The sequence below is a fragment of the Trichechus manatus genome, unplaced genomic scaffold (assembly GCF_000243295.1).
Source record: "Trichechus manatus latirostris isolate Lorelei unplaced genomic scaffold, TriManLat1.0 scaffold00329, whole genome shotgun sequence".
Classification (NCBI taxonomy): Eukaryota; Metazoa; Chordata; class Mammalia; order Sirenia; family Trichechidae; genus Trichechus; species Trichechus manatus.
The window spans coordinates 837,449-857,883 of NW_004444265.1; positions in this window are offsets into that span (position 1 = coordinate 837,449).

Genomic DNA, 20,435 nt, shown 5'->3' on the forward strand with positions numbered 1-20,435 from the left:
GATAATGCCTCGAAAGAAAAAGAAGGAAACATTTTAAAAGCAATAGAAAGGAAAAATTAAAAAGAGAGAAAGTGGCAATATACAAGCCAGACAATTAAGATCCCAACATACGTATAATGGAATTCTCTGGAAGAAGTAAACCAAAACTAGGCAACAGAACAATTATAAAATCACAGTTCAAGAAAACTTTCCTGAAATGAAAAATATTTGAAAGTATAGGCTGAAAAGGCATAATGCATGCACAGGAAAATAAACTAAGAATTACCAAAACTGAAATATATTCTAATAAAATTATTGGTCATTAAAGAAAAAAAAATCATTTGAGTGTGCAGTCATTTATAAGACAAAGAAATTTGTATTGTTATCAGACTTTCCAAAAGCATCAGTTTATGCCAAAAGAAAACTGAATAGTAATTATATGATACCCAAGCAAAGAAAACGTGAATGAAGAAACTAATTTGCAGTCAAGTTGATTTTTAAATGTAATAGCCGCGGACAAATTGGCATCCCATGAAATAACTCCAAAGAGCCCTTCCTAAGGAATCTACTAGAAAACAGGGCTTCAGAAAACCAACATGATAGTAGAGATATCAGCATAAAGGGTTGTGATGAGCATTAAATATATATTTACATACAGAATTAAAACTAACTGATATTTGTAACTAACTGATAGCTGTAAGAGAAAGATTATAGTATCTAAGATGTATATGTATATACATTACAAATATAAAAAATATATCTTCTACAGTATATATGTAATGTGTATACATTACAATTATTAAAAAATATGGGAAAAGAATGGAGAACCACATGCAGAAATAATTTTAACTGTGTTCAGTCATTAAGAGCTTGGCTGCTAACCAACAGGTCAGTAGTTCGAATCCACCAGCTGCTTCTTGGAAACCCTATAAGGCAGTTCTACTCTGTCCTATAGGGTTGCTATGAGTTGGAATCGACTTGAAGGCAATGGGATTGGTTTTTTTGGTTTTCAGTTATCATATTGTTAGTGTTAGTACTATGACCTTATTTCGACATGTTTTGCATAATAATGTACTGTCATCTCTAACATTTTAAGAATCAATATAGTGAAGGAAAAAAGAGATATAGATATAATTTAGAAGTGCTTAAGTAAACATTTGCTAGTCCTGAATTCCAAGCAGAAGTATCAGTATGAATACATGGTATGTTGTATCTCAAAGGAAGAGAAGAAAGAAATTCATAATTCGGAATTTGAAGTGTATATGTGCGCATACATATTTTCAAATTCAAATTCAGAATTACAAGGTGTGTACTCAATTGAAAAGGACTAGAAATAGTGACCAATCCAATAGCAATAAACATTACATCTCTAGTGCCCATTTTAAATAAAATTCTTGGAGCAATGACTGAATCCATGTCTGGGGCAGGAGATGTACATGCTGAAGTGTCTGGGCCATGTTCTCACTAGATAGCAAGACAGTCAGTGGAGATTACTAGGGCACTCCTTCTGGCCAAAAATGGGACAAAAATGACAGCTATAGGTAGAAATACATTATATATGCTAAATATCTGCCTTTATAATCACACAAAACACATACACAGGTGCAGGAGGACACGCACACCAAACAAACAAAAAATATATATAAGTTAGTCATTTTAAAAGTAATTCTAGGGAGCCAATATTTTAACAACTAGTGAATAAAGAGAAAGAATCAGCATCTATTCTGGATTTCCTATACAAATTGTAGCCACTGAGAAACTAAATAGAAGGTGAAGTAAAATTTCTCTTTATATAAGTCTCCCAGCAAAGAAGGACAATGAGAGTGTATGAGTCTGCTATTGCCATAAAAATGCAGTATAATCAAACACCCAAAATGTCAGTGACTTAAAACAATGATTTATTGTCATGGATCTGTGGGTCAGCTAGTGGTTGGCTGACCTCGCTTGGGCTTAGCTGAGTACTCAGCTTAAAGCTGCAGGCCAAGCTAGGCATGGTTGAGATAACTCTGATCCATGTGTGTTCATTCTGAGGCTGAATAGGAGGGGACAAGAGCTACCCGAGGGAAGCTCTTCTCATGGAGATGGCAGCATCACAAGATGAAAAATGAGAACACATGAGGCCTTTAAAACCTAGGTGTGGAACTGGCACACTGTCCATTGCACCCACATGTAATGGGCCAAGGCAAGTAGGATGTCCAAGGCCAAAGTCGAGGGATAGGAGAAGGCACTCTGCTTATGAGGATACCATGGAAGAGTGTGGTATGAATGCAGGGAAGGATGAAAAATCAGGGTCAATAATTCAATTTGCCTCAGGTATAATTAGAATATTATCATTTTGCAACCATTAATGAATGAGGAGATCTAGGCCTTGATTTTAATACTGGTAATATCACAAAAAGAGACAATGCAGCATTATAAGCCTGTTGCTGAAGTACACACTGTCACCTATACAGTTTTGACAAAAAAAAAAAAAAAATCACATAATGACTAATTTACGGGAAACAAAATTAATGTGGGTTGTAGAATGTTATAAAATACACTGTAAGAATTCAAGCAGCAAGATTCAGTCCGTGGAAAACTCTATACAGAAAAAATGATCAAGTTTCTTCAATAACTAAATTAAAAAAATAAAAAGAGATGGAGGAAGAATGTTCACATTAGAAGACATAAATACATGAAAAACATGTACATATTAACACACATAGATGAATAGATGGATGGGTGGATGGGTGGATGGGTAGACGGATGGATGGATAGAGAAATAGATGATTTTTTTTTTCTTTTTAGTTAAAACCACAGTATTACTCATGAATTGCACTACTGGCATTGATCCCAGAGAACTGAAAATGTATGGCCACACAAAAATCTGTACATGAATGTTCATAGTAACTAGTCATAATGGCCAAAGACTTTAAACAGCCTAAATTCCTTCAATGGACAACTGGTTAAACAAACTGTGGTGTATTCATACCATGGAACATTATTCATCAACACACAAGGAATGAACTATTGATACATGCAATAACTTGGATATCTCAAGGGAATTATGTTACATGAAAAAGAGTCAGTCTCAAAAGACCACATAATATGATTCCATTTATATAATATCATCAAAATGACAAAATTATAGAGGAGGAGTTATGGCTGCATAACTGTAAATACCCTAAAAAAGCAAAAACACTGAATTGTACACTTAAAATGGAGAAATCTTATAGAAAATAAATTATATTACAATAAAGTAGCTTTTTAAAAAAAGCGTATATTAGGCAGTTGTCTTGCTACTTGGAGCTGACAACACAGAGTGGTATCACCTGAATTGTAGAAATCTACACAAGTAGCATCAGTCTATAGCAGGTCAGTTGGAAGAAAGCTGGACCTCAAGGGGAAGGTTCAGGGATTCAATCCTTTGTTTTAAAAGCCCAGAGACAAATCTCCATTAGACACTAAATGTCATGAAACAGTCTAACCTACTAATGGGCACATAAGATTGAAGCAGACAAAGACAAGATATAGAAGCAATAATTGCCCTGTGACCTTGCTTCTTTGTACCAAACCAAACCCATTGCCACTGAGTCAATTCCAACTCCTAGCGACCCTATAGGACAGAGTAGAATTGCCCCATGGGGTTTTCAAGGAGTGACTGGTGGATTCAAACTGCTGACCTTTTGGTTAGCAGCTGTCTTAGGCTGGGTTCTCTAGAGAAGCAAAACCAGTAAAGTGTATAAGTATATAAAGAGAGAGATTTATATCAAGGAAATGGCTCACGAGGTTGTCGAGGCTGGGACATTCCAAGCCTGTGGGTCAGGATAGAGGCTTTTCCTGACTCACGTAGCCACAGAGGCTGGTGAACCCAAGATCAGCAGGTCAGAGAGCAGGGTTGTTGATCACAGGCTGCGAAGATGGACAAATCCGAAGATAGACAGGCAAAACTGCAGGTAAGCTGCTAGCTCAAGTCCCAAGAACCAGAGGCCAGATGAACAGGGGCCAGCTGCAGGATCCAGAGTGAACAGAAGCCCGTGAGCCTGGCCAGAATGTCCATTTATATTCAATGCAGGCCACACACTCAAGGAAACTCTCTTTCAACTGATTGGCTACTCACAGCAGATCCCATCCTGGAGGTGATCACATCACATTGCACCATGGAAGCGATCACAACATCATATGACTGCCAAACCACTAAGAATCATGGCCCAGCCAAGTTGGCACACAACCTTAACCATCACAGCAGCCAGCCCTTAACCACTGCACCACGAGGGCTCCTGCTCCTTGGTAGGCTAAGTTAAAATCAGATTTCTTCGATAAATTTAGGAACAAAGCATGGATGAACTCTTGGAAATCTCCTCAGTTAAAATATCTGAAATGATGGTCCATTTCTAAGGCCTAGAATACTCAGGAACGGCACAGGAGTACTCGAAGTCAATGAACTAAGGCTCAGTAATGGTTGTCCACTTCCGTGGAGCCATAGTGACGTAGTGGTTAAGTGCTTGGCTGTTAACCGAAATGTCAGTGGTTTCAACCCAGCTGCTCCTTGGGAGAAAGACCTGACCATTCTGCTTCCGTGAAAGTTACAGCTTTGGAAACCCTATGGGACAATTCTACTCTGTCATATAGGGTAGCTATGAGTAGAAAGCAACTCGTCAGCAGGGGTATATATCTTAATATCATTCTTGTTTCCATAGTTTTAAAAAATGAATAGGGTTAATATCAAAGGCTAGATCTACTTAAAAAGAAATGGCTTTAATTGCTTATTTACCTGGAGTTGGTCAGGCTGGTAATTTTGAAATTAACAACTTCGCCTCTGAATTGGGGGCCCTCGTGACGCAATAATTATGAGCTCGTCTGCTAACCAAAAGATGGGCAGTTCGAATCCACCTTGGAAATTCTTGGGAGCAATTCTACTCTGTCCTATAGGGTTGCTATGAGTCAGAATTGATTCGACAGCAAGGTCCTCTTAACTGGATTTTAGGAATCTCATTTCCTCTGTCTCCAAGCTCTTAAGATATTCCTCTCTTCAGACCCTGTCCCTAAATACTAACTGTAGTCATTACTTGACCAGTATGATCCATGGTAAATTTACTGAATTAGCAAATGGTTTTAACACTGTGCTCTAGGAACCATGGATGATACACGTGCCAAGCAACTGCCATGGGGTTTAGGAAAAGATTAGCAAGAAATAGCCTACGTCTTATGCACTGCTTGTTTCTACCAGAGTAGCTTCACATATATTTATTTTACTCTTTTGACTTATGAATAATTTCTTTGAAGAAAGAGTTCCACCAGGGTAAAACATTTTTTACAAAAATTTTTTTTTTTTTTTTTTAAAACTATTTCTCTGATGACCTAGCAAATCCCAAGGACAGGCTCTGAGGAGAATGGGAGAATGAGATTAGAATAAGGCTTTCAAAGGGGAAGCAGACAACCTTGAAATTCAGTTCAACCTCTGGGATACTTTCAAAAGTCTTTGGAAAGCACTTTTCGCACCAAGTATTGTTCTAGTTAAGTGAACAGCTGCTAATGGAAAAGTCAGCAGTTCAAATCCACCAGCTGCTCTGCAGAAGAAAGATGTGGCAGTTTGTTTCTGTAAAGATTTCCAGCCTTGGAAACCCTGTGGGGGCAGTTCTACTGTGGCTTATAAGGTTACTGTGAGTCAGACTCAACTTGATGGCAATGGGTTATTGTTCATGGAGTTCTGAGCATGACTTATGCCTCCTGGACATCTCCACTTCTGTGACCGTTGAAGGCAACACATCCACAGGAATTCATCAAAGTCTTCCCTAATCCTGCTCATCTGATGTGATCCGATATCCTCCATCACAATAAATATCACTTACATTCAGCCAGTCATCCAAGACCGAATCTGGGGAAAAGGATGAAGTTACCTCTCTTGTTCATCTCCATTATGAGGATAACAAAGTCCTTCTATTGTAACTTCCTCTTGGTGCTATCTTCTCCTCATGTTCTCTTCCATTTTCTTTTTTCAATCCCTCCTCATTGTCCACCTGGATTAGCACAATAACCTCTAAGCTGTTCACTACTTTCTGTTCCACCTCTTCCGACCAACTCCCTACATTGCAGACAGAGTTTTCTTTCTAAGTACAAATACTACCATATGCTTCTCTGATAAGAAATAAAATAAATAAGCTCTTCTTCAGACCTATAAAGCCTTTCAGTTCCTAAAGCAGGCTCTCTCTTGCCTCATTGTTTTCCATCACGAATTTCCTTTTCCAGGAATGTTCTCCTTGTTCCCTCTTCTCCTCCCAGCGGAGTTGGGGGGCCTAGCTTACATTTCCCCCCATATGTTTTATCTGCCTGTATGACGATAGTTAATCCATTACATTGTCATTATTCATTTATAACTTCTCCCTTCTCCTATTAAGCCCATCTCTTTCAGGCAATGAGGTTCTTCATATCAGTAACTAGATACGTTCAACTGTGTCTCAGCAATCAGCACATTGAACACATAGCGGCCACTCAGAAAATGTATTTGAAGACTGAGATTGAAGAAATAAATGTATGCTGTTATTTTGAGTTTTCTTCTTGATTTCAAGTAGTAGTACTTTTGCTCTGAGAGAATGTCTACTAAACTCTTCCACTATTCTTCTAGCTAGTCAATTCCTAAAAGATACTTTTGGAAAACTGCCAAGAGGACGTGCAGCTTATCTGCCTAAATTATATGTGTTTTGATAAAAAATGAGTGTCTATTTTAGTTTTTGTTTTATACCATCAGAACTTTCCCTGAATCCAGTTGATGTCAATGACTGGAAGATAAGACCATAAAGATATATTAAAAATATTATTCATTTGGCATCGCTTCTAGTGAAATACTACCCTTTTTCACTTTTCATGCTGAATCACTTTTAGGAAAATATAACACTTCATTTTTTGAACATGTGAAAACTCTAATACAGAAAAAGGATGCTAACCTGAAATCTACCCAACCATGCCACAACTTAACGGGAAGAAGACTCAGCAACCATTGCCCCGTTCTGGTGCTGTTTTCATTTTCTCATGTGTGATGCACCTGTCGCTTTTGGGGAAGCCACCCAAATTCAGAGTCAGCATTGTGTCTCAGTCTCCTTTGGTGAGTTTGGCCCGAATTGTAGCTAACGTCTCTGAACTGCCGTGCCGCAAATGTACAAAAAAGGCAAAAGTATGAACTCTTGCCAGGACTGTGCAACTGCTCTCCTGTGAGAAGGGTTGAAAGCAGTAGTCAGAATGTATAGGGAAATTACTCTAGATTTATTTACAGAAACCATTTATGTTGAACTAGCAGTTTTCCATTGCATCAGCAATTTTCTATTGCATTTATTTGTTACTACAGTACTTGGCAAGAGTGCAATCCTATTAAACCTGTACAATACATTACACAAAACTGTAATCATTTTCTATTTTGTAAAATAAAAAGAACTATGAAATCTGTACAATTGAAGAGTCTGAATAGATTTTCAAGATGAAAAATGCATAGTCTTGGGCAAGCTAGTTCCAAAGGCACTTTCTAATTCTTTTCTGATCTCGGTTCCAATGTTTTCTCTTTAGTTGATAAGCAATAACCTACATATAAGATGTGACTTCATGAATCAAGATGAAAAGAAAGAAAGTTCTGGAATTGTGTTTTTTTTTTTTTTTCCTTCAGAACATTGGCTCAGTTTGTATTTTCCATAAACCCACAATCTGAACGCTTAGTATGTTTAAAATAATGAGCTATTGGTATTGTCCAGTATTGTATTTTAGGTAGTGGTAATATCTTAAAAAATGAGATTTAAAGTTTAAATTTAAATCATTCCTTGCTGCTAACTGTTATTAGTTCAAGCAGTCAATGTTTGCCAGCTCTGTACTTCTTACAGTCTGCAGTCTGACCAGTCCTTTAAAATGGAATAATAATACTACTTTCTTAGCTACGAGGATAAAGTCAGGTTGATTAGATTAGGCTAGATATTTTTATTATATGTAGTATGTATGCTGAGAATTCAATGAGGAATAGAAGGTGATTACTACAGTTCCTGGTATGTGCAGTGTGCTCAATCAATGGTTATTGCTGAGGTGGGTATTGCTTCCATTATTATTATTATTAAAGTCTTTTCCCCATATTCTTCCTTGTTCTCTTATCTTTCTATTTATTTGCCAAGGTTTCATACTAAACAGTGTTGGAAAATCATAAAAATTGAATTTCCACTTTAAGTATCATTCCAAACCAAAAAACCAAATCTGTTGCCATTGAGTCGATTCCAACTTATAGTGACCCTATAGGACAGAGTAGAACTGCCTGATAGGGTTTCAAAGGAGCGATTGGTGGATTCGAACTGCCAGTCTTTTGGTTAGCAGCTGCGCTCTTATTTCCTAGAAATTCTTGCTAATTTTTGCAGCTCATTTAGTGTGTATAAAATTCAGTCAAGGGACAAGATGGTATAGCCTCATTTTTTCCCTGCTACTCCCGACTAGGAAACCCTGGTGGCATAGTAGTTAAGAGCTACAGCTGCTAACCAAAAGGTCAGCAGTTCAAATTCACCAGGAGCTCCTTGGAAACCCTATGGGGAAGTTCTACTCTGTCCTATTGGGTTGCTGTGAGTCGGAATTGACTTGATGCCAATGGGTTTGGTTTTTTTTTTTTTTGTACTTCGAACTAAGCACAAATATAAACCCTAATAATGGTTCAAAAGGCTACCAAAAGAGAGCTCTGAAAGGTGTTAAGAAGAAGTTGAGCTGGTTTGGGATGCCAAGATTAGAGGATCAGCACAGCAGAAAGATGTCTTGTGTTCTCCCAATTAACAGAGAAAGACCACCAATCCAGTGTTTCTTGAGGCCTGACTTAGCAACAGAAAGAATCCCAATTAGGCTCAATTCTCCCCCAGATGAAATGGGAGACCCTCTGACAACGTCACGTGAGCTAGACACAACCGGCAAGAGGGATCATTTGGGAGTCTCTCCAGAAATATGAGGCCAAGGTAGACACTCTTCTTCCCTGTCAGACCTGAGCCTCCCCTTTCCTGCTAAAGCAGCCTGAGATGGTGTTATAGATTGAATTGTGTCGCCCAAAAATGTGTTTCAATTTGGCTAAACCATAATTCCCAGTATTGTGTTGTTGTCCACCTTCTGTTGTGATTTTCTGTGTGTCAGAAAGTCTACCTCTATGATGTTAATGTGGCTGGATTAGAGGCAGTTGTGTTAACGAGGCAGAACTCATTCTATGGGATTAGGTTGTATCTTGAGTCAATCTCTTTTAAGATATAAAAGAGACAATCCAACAAAGAAGGGAAGGGACCTCCTGCTACCAAGAAAGAGAGCCAGGAGCGGAGCGCTTCCTTTGGAATCGGGGTCCCTGTGCTGAAAAGCTCCTAGACCAAGGGAAGACTGATGACAAGGACCTTCCCCCAAGAGCTTACAGAGAGCCTTTCCTTGGAGCTGACACTGTGAATTTGGACTTCTAGGCTCCTAGACTGTGAGAGAATAAACCTCTTTTTTTAAAGTCACCCAAGTGTATTTCTGTTATAGCAGCATGAGATAACTAAGACAGATGGGAAACCTCTTTTCAAACTGAATGATATAAAAATATTTAAGCTTAAAAAGTAGGAATGGGACTAGAAGATTTTTTAGATGCCTTCTACCACCATGATTGTATGTTAATCATACGTTATGTATACTGCCTATTTGTTCTCAATAATTCATTGAGGTAGCTCTACTCATAAAGGCCATATTAGGGTTATGAGTTCTCAACAGATAGGACTCATGTGAACACCAAGGGAGATTAAAATATATCTGCTTATAGTTCTTACAAATATTACAAAGCAGTTTTTTATAAAAGTCCTTATCACAGACTGAATACTAATTAAAACAGCTTAAATTTTTTCTGTGCCCATTTAGTTTTTCTCCCCCCCTTCAATTTGTAGCTGGCATTATTGACTATTTGACAGAATGCAATGAAAGCATGCTTTCTTCAGATGTTCTGAATGGTTAGAACTAGGATGTAAGAGAATAATCATGAAGACATTCTGTTCTGTTCTCATGGATAGTCTAGCCAAGTTTCTAAAGCACAGAGTAGTTATACTTTGGGTGTGTCTGCAAACAGCTTTAAGTGCACCTCCCATTATATGGGGCAGATAATTTCCTTGTAGGTGTACAATTAAATATTTAGATTCTTCCTAATGAGTGAGTATGTATGAATCTGGGCCTTGGATTTCGAGCAATAATGAGGCTCTTTTCAAGTTTTTATCTTCCACTGTGGCTATTATCCAAGTCTGTTCATTATTTTTCCTTTTGCTCTCAATATTTTATTCAACCACTTCCTTCCAGAACATTTTATCTGAGACTGAAACTTCTGCATTTTGCTGTGTAGTGCCATTCTCTGGGTACGGTTGGCTCTATGGAACTGATACTTCACCAGAAGGTATTTGGCATGTGTGTCTATGAGATCAGGGTGTCCGCACCACAGAAGATCACAGGGAAGTTCATCTAGCGCAGCAGTAGTTAATCACTAGCCCAGAGAGAGAGAAAGAGAGAAAGAAAGAAAAAAGAAGAAAAGGAAGAAAAATAGACTGGGGTCCCCATTCTGACAAGGACTGTGGCTGTGCCCTTGCTAGGTTCAGAGCAAAATAAAATTCTTTGACTTGAAATAATCAAACTCATGACAAAATTGGATCTGGGGTAAAGTCACAGTTTGGAAGATAATTATTTTATACTTCCCATTGCCATATCCCCAGCTGACATTTGAAGCTGAATCCTTCAAACACCAAAACCTTTGTTTAACATTATGTTAAATCTATTTCCAGGTTTATTTGTCTTTACTTTGCTTTTGTTTTTTCTTGTTAGTTTTGGGAAATTTTCGGAGTATCTGGTAATATATTTCACAATCTAGAGGAAAGATTTCTTTGACATTTCTATTCAGTAGATTTTTTTTCCTAAAATTCTTACTGCAAAGGAATGATAAAGATACAAACAAGCAAAAGTAATTGATATGCAATAAGTTGGGTAAAATTCCATTTTCATTAAACTCTCCTTCTTTGTGACCAATTTTATGTTACTGTTATAGAAGGAAAATGTGCATCTATCAATGCAAAACATAGATTTTCTTTGACTTAAAAAGTGAAACAGTTTACTTTTTATGAAGTAGTAAGTGACACAAGGAACCCTGGTGGCAAAGTAGTTAAGAGCTATGGCTGCTAACCAAAAGGTTGGCAATTCAAATCAACCAGCAGCTCCTTGGAAACCCTATGGGGCGGTTCTACGCTGTCCTGTAGGGTCACTATGAGTCAGAATCAACTTGACGGCGATGGGTCTGGTTTTTTTGGTTTAAATGACACAAAGAGCTTTTTATCTTTAAGATCCACATCCAAGAAACTGACTTGACCTATATATTTAAAAGAAAAAAAAAGGAAGGAAGGAAAGAAGGAAACAGAAGGAAGGCAAGGGAAGAGAAATGATGGGGAAAAAAAGGAAAGAAAAATGGAAAATATTCATTTGAGGCAGTGTAGAATGGCTGATAGATAAAGACCCTCAATGAGATGGATTGACACAGTGGCTGCCACAATGGGCTCAAGCATAACAACAATTGTGAGGATGGCACAGGAGCTGGCGGTGTTTTGTTCAGTTGTACATAGGGTCGCTATGAGTCAGAATCAACTGGACGGCACCTAACAACAACAATGATCTTTGGTTTTGTGGTATGAAGGACACATAAGCCAGTACAAAGGTGTTATGTCTGGACTCATAAAACTCTGCTGTAAAGTTACATTAATTGGAAACATTAGCAACAGGTGTTTTTCTCACTATATAGCTATCTTGAAGCATTAAATCTGCTAGTCCAAATATTCTAGTATTTTTCTCCTGTGGTTGACTGTTACACATCAAAAAATATTTAACACCAGCCAGATTGAACTTGTTTGGTTATATTTCTTATTCTTTAATGAATTGTTACACAAAGCAAAGTATGCAAACATATGTTTTCCCCATTACTTCTTTTATATATTTTTAAACACTTAGTTTGGAATGTTAAACCTCATACGGAAGAAATAATAAATTAGTATTGAGGCTATTTGCAAACATATATGCTATGAATCATGTGTTAACATGATAATTGTTTCCACTCACACATAATACAACCCACAAGAATTATTAAAATAATTCAAGGGAAACATACTGTAAACATTTAGATTCACTTTTTTTAAAGCAAACTTTTTTTCCTTGTTGGTAAATATATCCAAAGAAAAACTAAATCTGTAAATTTCTTTGAATGTTTATTGATACTAATAGCTTCTTTCCATTTGTGTTTTAAAGAATGTTTCCCTATTCCATATACAATTGTGACTTAAGAATATTTATAACTAGAGCAAAAAATAAAATAAACTAAGATAAAAAATTACTGAGTCAAAAACTAACCAAAATTTAAAGTATTTGTCCTAGGCTCTGAATGTTCAAAACTTCAGGTTTTCTGAGAGATTGTGAGGAAAAGGAAAGTCTAGAGAGGGGTCTTTTATGGAAAATGCACAAGACCTAAAACTTATCCCCCATCTCACATATTTTCCCACTCACCTTGCTCTTCTGTTACGAGGAAAGGCCTTTGGTTCACCAATAAAATCACTTTTTGGAAAAGAAAATTAGGGTCCATTAACCAATGCCATATGAAGGTTCAGAGCAGAGCACCATGCACACACACACACACAAGCATCCCTGGTGGAATTTCAGGCCAGGACCCTCAGGGCCCAAAACACTAATTTTACCAAAATATATATCACCTTCCTAAAGCTCTGCCCAGTTGACTTCCATTTACATCTCACTGGCTAGAACAGGGTCACATGGTCACCACCAGTTGCAGGGAGTCTGACAGGGAGTTAAGCATTTCTAACAGAAAAAAGTCAAGTTTGTGCAAATAATGGAGGAAAGAAAAATGGACATTGAGGAAGCAAACAGCAGTGTTCTCCCCAGGGGATGGGAGTGCATCATATTGACCTGCATATTTGCATACCCAGCACAAGTGACTTACACAAGTTAAGTCTTTGGTAAAATTGGATAAAGGAAAGAATATTTTAATCAATGAGGGAGAAAATGAATCACTGAAATAGATATTCTTGAGGGCAGGGATATTATTACTGTTTATAACTCTACAGTCACCTAGAGAAATGCCTGGATCAAAATAGGTCCCGAACACTTGTTTCAGGACTTGAAATTTCTGAAACATGAGTGTTCTTTTAAATCCAGCACACATAAGTCCAGTCTTGCAGTAATCTAAGTTTAATATTCAAGGTCAAATCAGAAGCTGGAGGACAATTAAGGAGATTGAAAGACAGTGGAATTCAGAGTTTTTAATTAAATGTCCATGTCATAAAAGTACATATGCATGCAATAAAATGTAGGGACACCCCACTTGTAAGTAGTCCTAAGTGGCTTTAAGGCAGTAGATATAAGAATTGTTGAATCTCTACCTCTTTGAACTACATCTAGCAATAATATAAAATATGAAATTAATTCTATTTTATTATTTATGTTTAAACCTGCTATTATTTTCTTTTCTGCAACGTATTTTAAGTAATAGCTCTTTATAAACTTCCTGGCCCCCACTTTTCTTTTCTTATACCATATACTAGCCCTAAAAAAAAATCCAAAATCTATATTTCCATATTTTTTTCATATTTCAACAATTATTTTTGTAAAATCCTTACATGAGCAATAAGAAAACTTAGTATTGCTTATTAAAGTATAGAACAAAACTCATAACGTATAAATAAGGACTAATTTCTTATCTTTTAAAACTCAACATTCTCTTGCCTTCTGAAGTTACTAGGCTACTAGGAATTTTGTATCTTAATCAAATTGTCATCTCATGTTTCCACTACCTATACTGACTGCTTTTAAACAGTGCCATGTGCCTTAATATATGCTCGTGAATGTGAAGGTTGGGATGTGACGCATTTACATTTTTACGTATTTTAAATCAAATATGATCTGAAGTAGTGGATTTAAATATCTTAAGCAAATATTCCATGTCAGTAATCTAAACATCTGAACTGAAACTGATGATGCAATAAGTATATTTTGGTGTTAGAACAGTTAAACAGGAGATGGTCATTTGATTTGTCCCTCAAAAATTAGTTGATTTTGAATTAGACAAGTCAATCAAAGACTTATCAAGAAACTGGAAACAGTTTAAGTGCAGTGGGTTAAGGTTATTGCACAATCCTTTACTAGATTGTTAACAGAATGCTTTATCTTCTTCTTCAGTCTCACTCTCAAAACATACAAACCTGGTGAGGAATTTTCATGCATTAAGATACATGCTGATGTTATAACATTTAACATAAAGAAGTAATATGAAGTGCAAAATTTTCTAGTTCTCCCATTCCACAAATGAAAATCTGAAATTCGGGAGGTTAAATAATTTACCAAAGAACCTTTTAATCATCTTGGGAAGAACCAGAATATCCAGTACCATGAGTTTTTCTCTACACTATACCTCCCCATTAACCTCAAAGGTATCTCAGTCTACAGACCATAAAATCACAATGAAAATCAAGAGGGTCATTGCGGGGGTCATCTGTTGCAGAGATTTTTCAATCCAAAACTGGGCACTCTGGGTCTTCAGAGGGCCTGGGCAAAGTGGTCTGCAAATGCTAACAGAATCCTTTGTTAACTTGGTATACCGAACAAATATTATAATTTTCAATGTGGGTCATGGCGTGAAAAATTTTGGGAAGCACTGATCTACTTCAATCTTCCTCTCAAAGACAGAACTCCCTTTATGTTATTTCTGGTTGATGACCATTCACTCTTCTTAAATATTACTAGTAGACATAAGAGTGGCCTAAAAGATGCAGGGTTAAAGGCTCTTTAAGGAAGTCCCCCCTTTGGGCTGTTGATTCCTGCCCTTCACCTCTTCCGGTGTGAGAAATAGTGCGGTAGATGACTGTGCAAATGGTCTCTAGGTCTCTTTAACAAGCCCTGTATCAATTTAACTTGCTTAAGAGACAATCCTAGATTCATCCCCAGCTCCTCGAAGCAAACTTTATTGCTATTGTTAGTTGCTGTGGATTTATGGTGACTCCATTTACAGCAGAACAAAGCCTTACCTGGTCCTGGGCCATCTTCACAATTGTTGTTGCACTCAAGTCCACTGTTGTGGCCACTGTGTTTTTGAGTGCCTTCAAACCTAGGGGGCTCATCAACCAGCACTATATTGGACAATATTCTGTTATGATCCATAGGGTTTTTGTTGACTAATTTTTGGAAGCAGATACCCAGGACTTTCTTCCTAGTCTGTCTTAGTCGGGAAGCTCTGTTGAAACCTGTCCACCACGGTGACCCTGCTGGTATTTGAAATACTGGTGGCATACTTCAGCTTCATAGGAACACGCAATCCACCACAGTAGAACAAACTGACAGATGAGTGGTGGAGGCAAACCTCAGTTTGGAATTAAACAGCAGCATCAATCAGCACGTTGGAACATAACACTTAAAAGGAGCAGGGAAAGCAAATGGTTACCCGTTGCAGTCAGAGTCTCCTAGGTTTTTGCTCAAAGACCCCTGGTTGCTGTGATCTACATAAAATGGCACAAGCCATCATCACAGACTGGAAAAGAACTCAAACGTCAAGCTCCACTGATTATAAAAGGAAACATCAGCATTTAAGGTACTTTTACAAACTCCAGAATTAAGCCCTGGGTCCATGATTACGGAAAAGGAACATCCCATATACGTACCTATGTATATCAGTTAGGTGTTGCTGCAAAATCATCCAGCACAAAACCTCAGTGGCATACAAAAACAAGCATTGATAGCTTAGATATCCAGGGTGGTTTGCTAGACAGCTCTATTGAACTTGGCAGTGCTTGTGCATACATCCAGGACTGGCCTGGCTATTGGCTCATCTCGGAGAGTCTGGGTGAGGAAATGGGGGCAATCTGGCCAGCTCTTGACATCTCTCATCCTCCAGCAGGCTAGCCAGGGCATGTCCTCACGGCAATGGCAGAGGCTCAAGAGACAGGAAACCCAGTGATGTAAGCGTTTTTCAGTTCTCTGTGTGCATCATGTTTGCTGAAAGTCTAGGGGTCAAAGCACATCACATGGCTGAGTTCAGAGTGAGAACAGATGGACACTTCAAAGTTACACGGCAAAGGGTTTGGATTTAGGAAAGGGTGGAAAATCCAGGTCAGTTTTGCAATTTACTATAAAATAGGGATTTAAATTCCACTGTAAACAAGAATATGTCATAGAAAACACTTGAACATTCCTTATGTAAAGATTCTCACAATAAAGTAACTGCAGTGTGATTGATTACTTTTGTGTGGTCTTTCTAACCATTGCCTTATAACTCCCACCCAGGTGATTGGGTGGGACTATATGATAGAGTAATTATGGCCCACCAAGGGAATATTAGTCAGTTTTGCCTTAAAAGGGAGCCAATTCCTTACTACGCAATGATAAAGAACAATGATGAATCTGAAACATCTTATAACATGGAGGAATCTGGAGGACATTATTATAAGAACTCAAGAAAAGGTTGAAACACAGAAGAAAACATTCTTTGATGGTTACGAGGGTGGGGAGGGAGGGGGAGGGTTATTCACTAACTAGATAGTAGACAAGAATTATCTTAGGTGAAGGGAAGGAGAGCACACACTACCGGGGAAGTCAGCACAACTGGACCAAACCAAAGCTAAGAAGTTTCCTGAGTACAGCCAAATACTTCGAGGAACAGAGTAGCAGAGATGGGGGTCTGGGAACCATGCTTTCAGGGGACATCTAGGTCAATTGGCATAACAAAGCTTATTAAGAAAACGTTCTGCATCCCACTTTGGTGAGTGGCATCTGGTGTCTTAAAATCTAGCCAGCGGCCATCTAAGATGCATCAATTGGTCGCAACCCACCTGGAATGAAGAACACCAAAGACACAAGGAAAGTATTAGCCAAAGAGACAGAAAGGGTCATATAAACCAGAGACTCCATCAGCCTGAGACCAGAAGAACTAGATGGTGCCCAGCTACCATCAATGTCCACCCAGACAGGGAACACAACAGAAAGTCCCTAATGGAGCAGGAGAAAAATAGGGTGCAGAACTCAAATTCTAGTAAAAAGACCAGACTTTACGGTCTGACTGAGACTGGAGGAACTCCAGAAAGCATGATCCCCAGACTCTCTGTCAACCCAGCACTAAAACCATTCCTGAGGCCAACTCTTCAGACAAAGATTAGGCTGGACTATGAGATATAAAATGATACCCGTGAAGAGTGTGCTTCTTAGCTTAAGTAGATACATGAGACTAAATGAGCAGCTTCTGTATGGAGGTGAGATGAGAAGGCAGAGAGAGTTAGGAGCTGGCTGAATGGACATGGGAAATCAGGGGTGGAAAGGAGGAGTGTGCTGTCACAGTATAGGGAGAGCAATTAGGGCCACATAACAATGTATGTATAAATTTTTGTATGAGAGACTAACTTGAATTGTAAACTTTCACTTAAATTACACAATAAAAATTAAAATAAAAAAAAAGGTAGCCAATTCCAGAGCAGATGGGAGGATCCTACCACCACCAAGAAAGAATAGCCAGGAGTGGAGAAAGCATCCCATGGGGTCCCTGCACTAAGAAGCTCCTGGAAGCAGGAGACCGAGAGAGAGAAAACAAATTGTAACCCTGAAGACTGTGAGAAGCGGTGTCAGGAGATACCCAGCAGCAGAGACCGTGGTGGGCTTCCTGGCCCATAGAGAGAGAAAGCTGAGTGCCTTTGGGGAGAGGCCTAGGACCAGGGATAGGTGTACCTGTGAGCACGGTTGGGAAGAGGCTGTCCTGATGGAAGAACTGTATCCTGAATGTTCCTGAGCCCGAATTGTAACTGTTCCTTCCCTAAAAAACCCCATAATTGTGAGAATGGTCTATGAGTTCTGTGTGGCCATTGCAATGAATTATCAGACCCAGCAGAGAAGTAGAGTGCTGTGCAAGGGATGGTTGGTGTCAGAATTAGTAAAGATGGCGGAGAGAGGAAGCTTGTCTGGCCTCCACCTCATGGAAGTCAGCCTTGCGCTGTTGATCTTGGTTCTCCTTCTCTCTTGTAGGGCTGGAAGAGGTCAGACACTGCCCCCAAGTTGTTTGTACAGCAACCAACCTCAAACACCATGATAATACATTTGTTTTACTTGTAAAAACTCTACTCTTACCTTTGTTTTGAAGTGAGAATCATATGACCAATTTTAGTTCCATAATTTTTTAGTTATCTAGAAACTCAAAGTAAAATGTAATATTTTTTACAAAACTACATTTTGATGTACTTCTTTTCTTCCTTTATATGAGTTTAAGCTTGTATTTTTAACAGTGATGTCCCTGGCTGATGCAAATGGTTAAGCACATGGCTGCTAACTGACAGGTTGGTGATTCAAATCCACCCAGAGGTGCCTCAGTAGAAAGGCTGGGTGATCTACCCCTGAAAAAATAGCCGTTGAAAACACTATGGAGCACAGTTATATTATACTCTGACACACATGGGGTTGCCATGAAATGAAGTCAAAAAGACATCAACTGGTTATTTTTAATAGTATAATCTTATCTCTTTTATTTTATGTAAGTCAATTTAAAATCATTTCGCCAAGCGGATGGATTATAGTTTGTAGGTAGATAATACATGATAATAAGATATTATGACATCTAAGGCTCTGTCTTGAGTTTCCATTGGCGTTTGACTTCTAGTAGAATAACTACAGTGGAGGGTTTCTCCACAAATTCAATCCAATAAGAGTAATACGGAGCCCTGGTGTCACAGTGGTTAAGAGCTTGGCTACTAACCAAAAGGTCAGCAGTTCAAATCCACCAGCAGGTCCTTGGAAACCCTAAGAGGCAGTTCTACTCTGTCCTATAAGGTCGCTATGAGTTGGAATCGACTGACGGCAATGTTTTGTGTTTTTTTTTTAAGAGCAATATAATCAGGTTTATTACTTCTTAAACTCACTTTCCAATTGCCAAAAGTATTGGTCCAAATCTCAGCTGACCACACGTTTTGCCTGCAATCAAAAATCAACATGTACATTTAAAAATTTTCATCTGGTTGGTGGGGGAGGATTAAAATTTTACCTCCAGTCATCTGCTAAACTCTTCAGTAATACTGAGCTATTTTACATGAGGAAATGTGGACATGCTGAAGTCAAGTGATTTACCTCCATCATACAAATAATCAATAGCAGAGCAAGGAGGAGACCAGAATTACAAGACTTGTTCAGCATGACAAGCCTTATTAAATAACAGGGGCATATACATGTCTAACACTCAGACTGAAGCATCAAGATTAGACCACCACCTCATACAGGTGGAAATGTGTGTACAAGGCCTGTTAAACATGATATATTCCTAATGTACTCCAATTACTGAAACACCTGTGGCATAGAACGTACTCTGTTCTTGAGGGAAAATGTGTAGCTCATTCCAACTATTCCACTCACATTTCTTTGCCTTTACCTGTGGTTATATGATCTAGTGGTTCCATTCTAGGGTAAGTCACGAGAACTATTTCTTAATTAGAGTGACTTTCCAGAGCGACTGTGTTGATTTGTGGGCTTTATTTTTCTTTCTTAGAATTTTTGCTGGTTTCAGTAGCCTGTTATGAAAAAAATGTGTTTCGGTTGAGTGTTCAACAGCTCTGGGAAAGTCATCTGCCTAAGTTAGCAATGAGTGGAAAACACTCCCACGCTGAAATGGGAATTTCCCACCTAAGTCCTTTAGTTCAATAACACGCTGTGGGCACATGCTGCCCATCAGGTGAAATCAGTTTAAGCGTGCAGTTGAGAGGGCAGTTCTCTTCCCATAACACACTCAGCCTCAGGGAAGCTGGTGCACATGTTTACACAGTTAGACAGGTCCAATCCCTGACTGTTACTGAAGGATAAAAGAGCAAGTGGGAAAATATAAATAAAAGAGGATGATGACATTCCAAAGGTGAGAAGAAATAATTCTCACAAGTCAATCTTCTGGTCAAGAAAGAAAAATTGCAACTACATTTTTCGTTTAATGGTAGCTTTCAGATTTTCAGGTAGGTATCTGTCGTTTTGCTTAAATTTAGTATCTAAATGTTATATTTATAAAACAGTTGCTATCGAGTGCATTCTGACTCATGGCAACCCCACATGTGTTAGAGTAGAACTGTGATTCACAGGGTTTTCAATGGCTGTTGTTTCAGAAGTACTTCTTCCAAAGCAGCTCTGGGTGGACTCTAACCTCCACCCTTTTGGTTAGCAGCTGAGTACATTAACCTTTGCATCATCCATGGCCTCAAGTATATATATATATTTTTTTTATTGTACTTCAGGTGAAGGCTTACAGAACAAATAGTTTCTCATGAAACAATAGTACACATATTGTTTTATGACATTGGTTTACAACTCCACAAAATGTCAACCCTCTAACTTCTCAAACTTTTTTTTTGGTGAAAATGCACATAGCCAAAGATACATCATTTCAAAAATTTCTACATGCACAGTTCAGTGACATCAACTAC